This window comes from Pteropus vampyrus, unplaced genomic scaffold (assembly GCF_000151845.1).
Source record: "Pteropus vampyrus isolate Shadow unplaced genomic scaffold, Pvam_2.0 Scaffold714, whole genome shotgun sequence".
NCBI lineage: Eukaryota > Metazoa > Chordata > Mammalia > Chiroptera > Pteropodidae > Pteropus > Pteropus vampyrus.
In genome coordinates, this window is record NW_011889495.1 from 560,075 (window position 1) to 571,638 (window position 11,564).

Here is an 11,564-nt window from a genome sequence, read left to right on the forward strand (position 1 = left end):
GACAGTGCTTAGAACCTTGCAACCTGAAGTCATGCCTAGAGTGCCAAATACAGGTTGGTTGTGATATTTTGACAGTCGTCGCCCGCCCTGAGTCTCAGTTTTCCCATCTGTAAAATACATGTTTGTTGAGGATTAAATAAAAACATGTGAGCTTGTAAATGTCTGCACAATTATCATGATTATGGAAAACTGGCATTAGAGCAGAAGTACTGAGACTCTATGTGGTGAGACATTTGCTGAGGTGGAAAGCAGCATAATTACAGTAGCCCTTAACAAATTACTCCTGTTGATGATAGTCAAGACAAACTGGCTAGATGAAGACTAAACCCAGGAAAGCTAATCATGAAACTACTGCAGAAGTCTCAGGCTGACATATGAAATTATGGATTATGGCAATAGGAAAGGAATAAAAGAAGGTTTGACTCTAAGTTATGGAATATTTGCCATCGTTTTGGTTTTTATTATGGAAGTTTTCGTAGCATATGAAATCTGCCATGTGCAAAGAGCTACACTTAAAAGTAGATAAATAGGTACCCTCTCTGGTATTATAAATTGACGATACTATTCTATTCTTAAATTATCAGTAATAATTCAAATTAAATAAATGTACTTCATTGAGTTGCATATATAAGATGTAATGATAGGCACTAACTTGCACAAAATACAGGAAAGATATATTTTCCAGTCTCGGGGTAAGCAGTTAGCACTTAGTTTATATAAATACACATGCATACACACACGATGTCAATAGTATTGACAGCTCCAAAGTCTAGTAGTAAATATGAGAGACAAAATTCTCAGATGGGAAACATTAAGTGGTATGGTATAATACATATTAGTTTTATCCATGAATAATTTCCTTTTGTTTTGTTGAACAAACAGCTGAAATAATTTCACTTGTCATTAATGGTCAACCAGTATATCAATTATTGTCCAATGAAATTAAAGAATGCAGTGATCACCTGTCTTTGTGGAAATACACTTTTGTGAAGAATGCTTAAAGTAATACCCAACTTTAAAATGAGTAACAAAATCACTCTAGATGTATAAGAGCAACTAGCTACATTAGAGAATATTTATGTTCTAATTCCCATTTAGCACTCCTGACTCAGGTCACTAGTAGTAAAGTACAATGGATAATTATAGTACATTTTGGGGTTTTGAGTCTTACAAAAAACATCACACTTGGAATCAGAAGACTTGTGTTCAAGTCCTGACTCCACCACTTACTGGCTCTATGACTGCCTGTGGTTGAGAGTTTTGTGTTTCCCACAAAGCGAATATTATAAGAGTTCTGAGTTTGCTTCATAAAGACCACACATACCCATGAAATATCTCCCATTCTCCTTATGCCAAATCTTTAGATATTTACCCCAATTTTCTGCCAAAGCAAATTCCATAGACAAATGGGGCAGAAGTATTGAACAAAATAACTTCAATGAGGAATCCAAATGTCTTTAAAAATTTGCTTTGGCAAAGGTCACCAGTTATCCACAATTCTTTTTAGATGAAGCTACCTGTAGCATCTCTGAATAGACATTTTCCTAAAGAAGATATCCAAATGGCCAACAGATATATGAAAAGATGCTCAACATCACTAATATCAGGAAAATGCAAACCAAAATTGTAATGAGATATCATCTCCACATTTTAGAATAGCTGTTATCAAAAAGACAAGAGATAATAAGTGCTGGTGAGGATGTGGAGAAAAGGGAACCTTTATGCACTGCTTATGGGAATGTAATTTGAGCAGCCACTATGGAAAACAGTATAGAGCATCCTCAAAAAAAATCAAATGTCAAACTATCATATGATCCATACACTTTTGGGCATATGACCAAAGGAAATAAAATCAGTATCTCAAAGGGATATCTGCACTCTTATGCTCATTGAAGCATTATTCACATTAGTCAAGATATGGAAACAAGTGAATAGATTTTTTAAAAATGTGATACACACACACACACAATGGGATTTTTGTTGTTGTTGTTGTTGTTATTCGAAAGAAGGAAATCTTGCCATTTGTGACAATATAGATGAACCTGGAAGACATTATGCTAAGTGAAATAAGCCAGATGCAGAAAGGCAAATACTACATGATCTCATGCATTTGTATAGTCTAAAAAAAGTCAAACTCACAGAAGTAGAGAATAGAATGGTGGCTTCCAAAAGCTAGAGGGTGGAGGAAATGGGGTGATATTGGTCAATGGGTACAAACTCTCAGTTATAAAATGTAGATGTTCTGGGGATCTAATGTACAGCATGGTCACTATAGTTAATAACACTGTATTATATACTTGAAATTTGCTAAGAGAGTAGATCTTAAGTGTTTTCACCATACACCAAAAAATGGTATCTATATGAGGTGATGAATATGTTAATTAGCTTTATTGTAATAATCATTTCATAAAATATACACGTATCAAATCATCAAGTTGTACACCTTGAATATATATAATTTTATTGTAAATTATATCTCAATAAGGGTTTCTGAAGTTTCTGAAAAAAAGTAGCTATGGAGAGAAGACATATATGAGGCCTATAGATATTTTAAAGATTAAATCTGAGCAATGCTATCAGGCCATTCATTCCTTTCCTATCTAATTGAAAGAAAAGTAGGTAAACAAAACAAAACAAAACTTCTTCAATTCTTCTGAGAATTAGTAATTATTATAGTAAGAAAAGATTGTAAAAGGAAAGGGCATTGAGTACACAAAACTCACAAGTTATTTAAAGTTTTGTTCTTTTAGTAACAAGGATTCCTAACTTGATGTTTTTCCTTTTTTTAGTCTTTTTTAAACATTCCTTTTTATTTTAAGTTGCAATGCTCATTTTACCAGTTCCTACTTTTTCCAGACTATTTGCAACATCATACCTTGCTTATATAATTCACAATTCCTACCACTGTCTTTAAATTGCACTTAAAACAGGAATGTTCACCTTTGTCCAACCTGCAAGCAGTTTAGATACACAGACACACAACAGTAATGAAAGGGCAATCTTTCTATCATACCAGTTTGTCCATTTGCCTTAAATGAATGTAAATGTAGGCTATAGATAAAATTGTCACCTTTCCGATAATGGTTGCCTTGCTTATGAGATAACATGGAAAAAGTTACATTAAAATAGGTGCAAGTTCAAAATTTATCTCATTAAAGAGAAAACACTGTAGGCTAATGCCTTGACTGGATCATTTATAAAGAGTGTGACTGAGTGAGAGACAAATCCTGTCATACTTGCCTCCTATATTACACATTGCCATTCTGTCAAGTCAAATCTAATATAAATGAATCACATTAATGAGAAAATGTGAATTTTTACATGACAAGCTAAAGGGGCATGCCATTTTCAATTAGGTTAGTGATCTAAAATTAGCTACTGACACAAGCAAGTATACATGGTCAATTTGCCTGCCTGAAACCAAAAATTAAATAAGACATACTGGATAATAGATAGCAGTAGAGGAGACATGCAGCTGTAATTCACTCATGTTGCTCAGTCGATGTCACAAACCACCAAAGAACATTTAACCTTGTGTTCATTTTAAGATAGTGGATTTAACTCAAGAAAATACTTGGATCAATTGTCCATTGATTTGGTTCTTTGAATACTAGGGGGTGAGTACAAGAGAGGACATTTGCTACTGTTTCAATAGAGAAGCAAATTAAGATGGCAAAGGAGAATGGTTCATTGGCAGATCAATAGCTCATTTTTGATAAATTAGTACTTTTGAAATGGAGAAACATGTCTTTATACAACCACACTTAAGCTCTCTGTGCTTATTTTGTTCAATTTCACATTGTAAATAATATATCCACTTCACCCTTTTCACAGGTTGTTGTCAGTCTTGGTGAAAATAATGTACATAAATGGGCTTTCAAGAATTAAAAGTGTTTTTCATGTTGTTACTACTATTATTGTTTTTTCAAAATATTATTAAGGGTCATTTTGCAAAGTTTACTTTGTAAATTGTATATATTTGCATATTTTGTACATTTGGTGAGGCAAGAATGCATAATTAACAAAGTCATATAGCAGGGTTTCTGTTATTTGCTCCAATACGAATAACAATTGTTTACCAAATTAAGGTTATATGTCTTGATCTCAGGCTCTAGAAGTAAAATGCAAGAGGCAGGAAGTTCAGGAAAAATTTGGCTCTTTTTTAAAGACAATTCTTAGAGCAGTTTTAGGTTTACACACTCAATTGAGAGGAAGGTATAGATTTCCAATATATCCTCTGTACCCACACATGCATGGGCTCCCTATTATCAATATCACTTACCAGAATGGCATATATTTTTTTTTAACAAGGATGAACCTACAATGAAACATCATTATCATCCACAGTCCATAGTTTATCTTAGTGCAATTCTTGGTGTTATACATGCTATGGGTTTGGACAAAGGTATAATGACATGTATCTATCATTGTATATCATAGAGTATTTTCACTGCCTTAAAAATTCTCTGTGCTCTGCTATTCTTCCCTTCCCCGAGTCCTTAGCAACCACTAATCTTTTTATTATCTCCATAGTTTTGCCTTTTCCAGAATGTCTTACAATTGGAATCATACAGTATGATTTGCTTCTTTCACTTAGCAATATGCATTTGTTTTCTCCATATCTCTCTCATGGTTTATAGTTCATATCTTTTTATTGCTAAATAATATTCCATTGTCTGGATGTACCACAGATTATGTATCTATTCACCTGCTGAGGAAGATCTTGGTTATTTCCAAGTTTTTGCAATTATGAATAAAGCTACTATAAACATCTGTGTACAAGTTTTGTGTGAATATAAGTTTTCAACTACTTTGGGTAAATACCAAGGAGCACAACTCCTGAATTGTATGCTAATAGGTTTAGTTTTTTAAGAAACCACCAAAGTGTCTTTCAAAGTGGCTGTGCCATTTTGGATTCTCACCAGCAATGAATGACAGTTTCTGCTGCTCTACATCCTCACCAGCATTTGACGTTCTCAGTGAATATGACTCATTTTTACAATGGTTTAACAGGCTTTTAGTTAAAAGTTACAAATAATTATAATTGATACTGCAAGGTCTTTGACATATTATTCTTAAGCGGTACACATAATCTCTCATGTTACCTCATACATATACATACAAATATTTTATAAGAGAATTGACACAGTTCAGCAAATTTGCTACAAATTTGAATGTATTTCAAATTTATTTTGTTTTTTTTTAATTGATCTCTATACTTTTGAGGGAAGCCTACTGGATCACTAACATAATACAACACAAAGAATACAGCAATTCTTCATCAGAGAAATGCAAATTAAAACCACAATGAGATATCACCTCACACTTGTTAGATTGGCTATCATCAGTAAATCAACAAACAAGTGTTGGCAAGGATGTAGAGAAAAGGGAATCCTCGTACACCGTTGGTGGGATTGCAAATTGTTATAGCCACGATGGAAAACAGTCTGGAGGTTCCTCAAAAACTTAAAATTAGAACTACCTTTTGACCCAGCAGCTGTGCTTCTGGGTATTTATCCAAAGAAAACCAAAACACTAGTTGGTAAAGATCTATGCACCCCCATTTTCATGGCAGTGCTATTCACAATAGCCCAAGATATGGAAGCAACCTAAGTGCACATCAATAGCTGACTGGATAAAGAAGTTATGGTTCATATATACAACGGAATATTACTTAGCCATAATAATGAAATCTTACCATTTGCAACAACATGGATGGACCTAGAGAGCATTGTACTGAGTGAAATAAGTCAGACAAAGATAAATACCATATGATTTCACTTATACATGGAATCTAAGGAGCAAAAGGAACAAACTAAACAAAAATAGACTCACCAATATAGAGGGCAATCTGGTGACAGACAGAGGGCATGGGGGTTGGAGGGCTGGGCAAAAAAGGTGAAGGGATGAAGAAGTACAAATTAGTAGTTACAAAACAGTCACCAAGATGTAGAGTACAGCATGGGGAATATAGTCAATATTATTGTAATAGGGTGTGTAGTGCCAGATGGGTGCTAGAGTAATCGAGGGGATCACTTCACAAATTATATAAATGTCGAAAAAAAGAATGCAGCAATTCAGAAAGAGGCAACAGATTTGAATTATTACTTCACGAAAAGGGGATACTCAAATGGGTAATAAGCACAAGTAAAAATTCTCAACATTACTCCTCAGAGAAATGCAAATTACCCTTAATGAGATACTATTAAACACCTACCTAAAGTTAAAGACACTGACAACACCCAGTATTGTCAATAATGTGGAACAACTGGAAATCTCATATATTTCTGCCAGAAGTATAAATTGAAACAACCACTCTGGAAAAATGTTTGCCAGTATCTACTGAAGCTAAACATATTGCTGACCTTATGACCTAGCAATTTCACTCTTAGATTTATACCCAAGAAAATGAATGCAAAAGTCAGGTACGAGAATGTTCTTAGCAACTTTATTCACAATAGCCTCAAACTAGAAACAACTCGAATGCCTGTTAACAACTCTCAATGCCAACCAAGTTACCAGAAATTGAAGAATGTTATGATGGAAATGCATCCTCTAATTCCAGACAGAGGAGTGACTGGTCAGGTGGCCAGTCAGGTAGACAAAGTTGACAGCGGAGTCGATCATTAAGTTGACAAGATGGTGGAAGATGCAGTGGGAATAGAAATCGATCAAGAAGCAGGGACCACAAACAGAGTTTTGACTGACAATTTGATAGTTAATCGACCAGTGTAAGCTTGCCTATGTGTGTCAAATCATGTACATTATCCACCAATAATTAGGTCATCATAGTTGAGATATGTGTTTGCTATATGCAAAGAAGTTGGTTGTATTTTTTAGAAAAGTATTTCACAAGAATGGTTGTAAACAAATCTACTTCGCAGGTATACCTTTGAATAAAAAACCTTCTATTGACTCTTTTCAAAAAAAATGCTCACCAACAGTAAAATGATAAACAAATAATAGTATATTTATTCAGTGGAATACTACTCTGCAATAAAAAAGAATGAACTACTGCTACACTCAACAACATGGATTTCTATCACGGACGTAACAATGAGCCAAAAAGCCCAGCCACAAAAAGAGTAGATTCCATTTATATGAATTTCGGTAACGGTATATGATTTCATTTCTCTGAGTTTCAAAAGTGGGTAAATAAAATGCTTAGTGATAGAAGTAAGAAGAGTGGTTCTCTCTGGGAGTACGGTATAAGTGGCAAGGTCATGAGGAAACCCTCTGGGGTATTGAAAATGTTACTTATCTTGATCTGACTGGTTGTTACCCGGGTGTGTGTGTGAAAGTTCATAGAGTTGTAAATTTAAGATTTGTGTGCTTTACCATATGTATCTTACACCTTAATAAAACTTTTTAAAAGAATAAACACATCTTTAAAATCACATATTTAAAGAAAAAGTTAATTTCTGACAAAGTAAAAAATAATAATAAAGAACTGAAATTTCCAGCAATATCACCGAGCCATACTTAAAAAATGTCAAAGCAATACTCAAAATGATAAGACAGTATAGTTTTTTAAAACTCTGCCAGTATGATTGTTCCATCTTTACACATATTTTCCCACACAAAGCTTTGTCAATTCAGATAGGCTTGCCAACTCTTTCTGATGTCCTTAAACAGTTCGGTTCCCATGCAACATCATTTAAAAAATGTCTTCATGTACATTTTTTTGATGAGTATATTGGTTTCTCTCCAAATATCTTTTAATGTGTGTATGCTGTATTCAATTAAGTAAACCTGTGTGACTATTTGCAGGATTAATGAATAGAAAAAGAGAGCTATAAACAGATCTACAAGGTAGAGAATTCTCTTTGTACACTGGATGCCTGATGCAATTAGGACAGAGTTATCTGAAAACTGGCTAATGTCCAAAAGCTCAATAAGAAAGATTAATTTGTAGGTGGTGCTGTTTTCCTCCATATATATTGTTGTACCAACTATGTCTTGAAAAATCAAAACAATACATACTGATCTTTTTAAGGTATAGGCTATTCCTTGATTTCCATAATAAAATAGATTGTCAAGAGATTAATCTTCTGGCTCTGATAGTACTGGGGAACAATATCAAGATAAAATAAAGGCAAGAGTCCTTCCAAGTACTGAATGTTTATGAGCAGGGCTCCTTATTTTACTCGGTCCATTCATTCATTATGTTTAGAATTCTGTTAAGGAATTTCTCCTAAGAAAGGGATTCATGTACTTCACATAGCTTATTCTTTTTCATTACCAACATATTAAGGCCTTATGGCCCAATCTCTAAGTGTTTTAAAATTTGGTCATGCACACAAAATTTTTAGGCCTAGCACTGCACACTTTGAAAGTAGCAGAAGCTCTTCACACTGTGAATAACCTGTGTTTGGTAGGTCTTGAATGAAGAGGGAAAATCAGTGGGTACACTTAACTAGGAAGGAGAAAGGAGAGATAAAAAAGAGGATCTTGTTCTCGTGATATACACTTTTAATCATAAAAAGTCATAGCTTTTTATAGTCACCTATTATACAATTGACCTTCCAAAAGAGCCAAGAAGGAGCTAAGATATATTTTATTATGTTATAGGACTGAGAACCCGAGGTTCTGGTCAAAATGGCAAAATAGGTAAATGCTATGCTGGCCTCCTCCCACAGACCACATCAAAATTGCAGCTAGCCTACAGAACCATCACCAATGAGAATCGCCTGAATTCTAGCTGAACAGAAGTCTTATAAATAAGGCTATACAGAAGAACCCTCATTGACACTGGTAGGAGGGGTAAAGATGCAAAATGGGCTGGCCCCACATCCATGTGTGGAGGTTGAGAATTGGGAGAGATATCTCAGCTGTGGAGGTGTCCCCGGAGGAGCCTGGGGTCCCAGCCCCATACAAGGCCCCTCCAGCCCAAAGTACCAGTGGCAGGAAGAGAAGTACTCCACAACTTCTAGTTGTGAAAACCAGTGAAGAGTGTGGCTGAGTGAAACAGAGGGCTGCTGGAATTGAAGACATTCTTCTTTAGGGGCCCACACACAGACTTACTTGCTGACTGACTCACTTACTCTGAACTCCAGCTCTGGGGCAGCAGCTCGAAAGGTGTCAGGGACATACAGGGAGAAACCGATTTGTCTGGTTTCAAGGTGAGGGCTGGAGGGGTATCTTTCTCCCAGAAAGAAGTGCTGGCAGAAGGCACTGCCCTTTTTTGAGCCCTCCCCCTTCCTGGTGTGCAGATGCAGGTGGCTGCCATATCTGAGTCTCTATCAACCTGGGTAACACTGTTTGCCCTTTCCTGGTGGTTCCCTGAGATGCTGCCCCTCTCAATTTGCTGGCCCACCCGAGCTGCTTCCAGAGGCTTTTCCACACAAACAGCCTGTCTTGGCTCATACTGTGGACCTTCCTAAAACCTCTCAGAGGTTCACAAACCCCAAACAAGCAGCATCTGGCCTCAGTGTGCTCTGTGCCCCTTGCTAAGCAGCCTCAAGCCTAGCACTAGTGACAGTTGGCCTCATTTCACAGCTTGGCACCTCCAAGCTCAGCTCCCATTAAAAGACATAAGGTGGCTGAATGGATAAGAAAATAAAACCCTCACATATGCTGCCTATAAAAGACTTGTTTCAGATTGAAAAACACACAGATTGAAAGTAAAGGAGTGGAAAAAGATATTTCGTGAAAATGGAAACAAACAGAAAAGCTGGGGTAGCAATGCTTATACCAGACAAAATAGACTTTAAAACAAAGGCTGTCACAAGAGACAAAGAAAGACCCAGTAATCCCACTTTTGGGTATTTATCCAAAGAAACCTAGAACACTACATTGAAAGGACATGTATATCCATGTTCATTGCAGCATTATTTACAATAGCCAAGATATGGAGGCAACCTGGCAGTCCATCAGTGGATGAATGGATAAAGAAAAGGTGGTACATATATACAGTGAAATATTACTCCAAGAATGAATTCTTATTCCAAGAATGAAATATTGCAATCTGCGACAAGAATTGGATGAACCTAGAGGGTATTGTGCTGAGTGGAGTCAGACAGAGAAAGAAAAATGTTATATGTGGAATCTAGAGAACAAGATAAATAATCAACAGAAACAAGCTCATAGATACAGAGAGCATTTTGATGGTTGTCAAATTGGGGGATGGGAGGAACGGGTGGAGGGGGAGGGAATTAGGAAGTATAAATTGGTAGTTATAAAATAGTCATAAGGATGTAGAGTATAGCATGGGCAATATAGTCAGCATTGTAATAATTATGTATGGTGTCAGATGGGAACTGGATTTACTGGGGTGATCACTTCATAAATTATGTAAATGTCTAATCACTGTGTTGTACATCTGAAACTAATATAATATTATATGTCAACTATAATTGAAAAAAATAAAAATATAAAAATCAAAAGAAAAGATTAAGAACCTGAAATACAAGGAAAGAAGTGATTAGCTAAAATGAACATGTAAATTGAGTTCCCCAAAATCTCGAGTTCTTTACCTCTAAGCCCTGCTCAAACACTATTCTGGGGAGCTCTACCTTTATAGGTAGAATTAGATTTTAATTCCTATGTTTCAAAGTTTATAGTAAACTTTGGTCTACAGTAAAATTCTTTCTTCTAACTCTGTCTCTCAGCCACACTATTTACCCTCCCAGAGGCAGTGTTAACAGTTTCTTGGAGGCTTTTCTAGAGATATTTAATACTTATGTGAAAAAATACACAAATGCACATACAAACATATATATAAACACAAAGATTTTCAACTTTTACACAAATGGTAGCATACCTTACATATTACTCTGTACCCTGCTTATTTGATTTAGTGTAAGTATCATGGATATGTACATAGATGGTCTTCCTCACTGCCTCATTGAGGCAGATACTGCCTGGGAATCACCTAGTTCTGACCCCAAAATCACTTGATAGCAATTTAGGGCACCAAAGGCCAGTTCTTTGCCCCTATATATTCCTTGGTTAACTTCTGAACAATAAGCCTGTTTTCTTCTCTGATATCTTTACCCTTTTACCATTCTATGTTTTGTTCTCCTGATTTTTCTAACTCAGGGGTCCCCAACCCCCCAACTGTGGACTGGTACCAGTCTGCGGCCTGTTAGGAACTGGGCTGCACAGCAGGAGGTGAGCAGCGGACAGGTAAGCAAAGCTTCATCTGTATCTGCAGCCACTCCTCAGCACTAGCACCACAGCCTCAGCTCCACCTCAGATCATCAGGCATTAGATTCTCGTAGGCGCATTTGTCTCTGATGCCAAAACGGTTGGGGGCCGCTGCTCTAACTACTGACCTCGTTCAGCTGTGGACCATATTGCAAACTTGATTACATTGTTAACAAACTTCTACACATCTTAAGTTGTTGGAGAATAAAGCTCTCTTCTTGCCTTAACTATAACTAGCTCCTTCCTCAGACCCCTACTTCCTTCTCTTAAGTTCATTTTAGTAGAGGCTGCCAGGTCTTCCACACAGTGAGCCATGAATCTAAGAAATGAGTTGGCATTTCAATGTATTATTAATGTTGCTTCCAGATGTTATTTTCTCATCCTCTCATAAATCTTATTCTCCTTGGAGATTCACT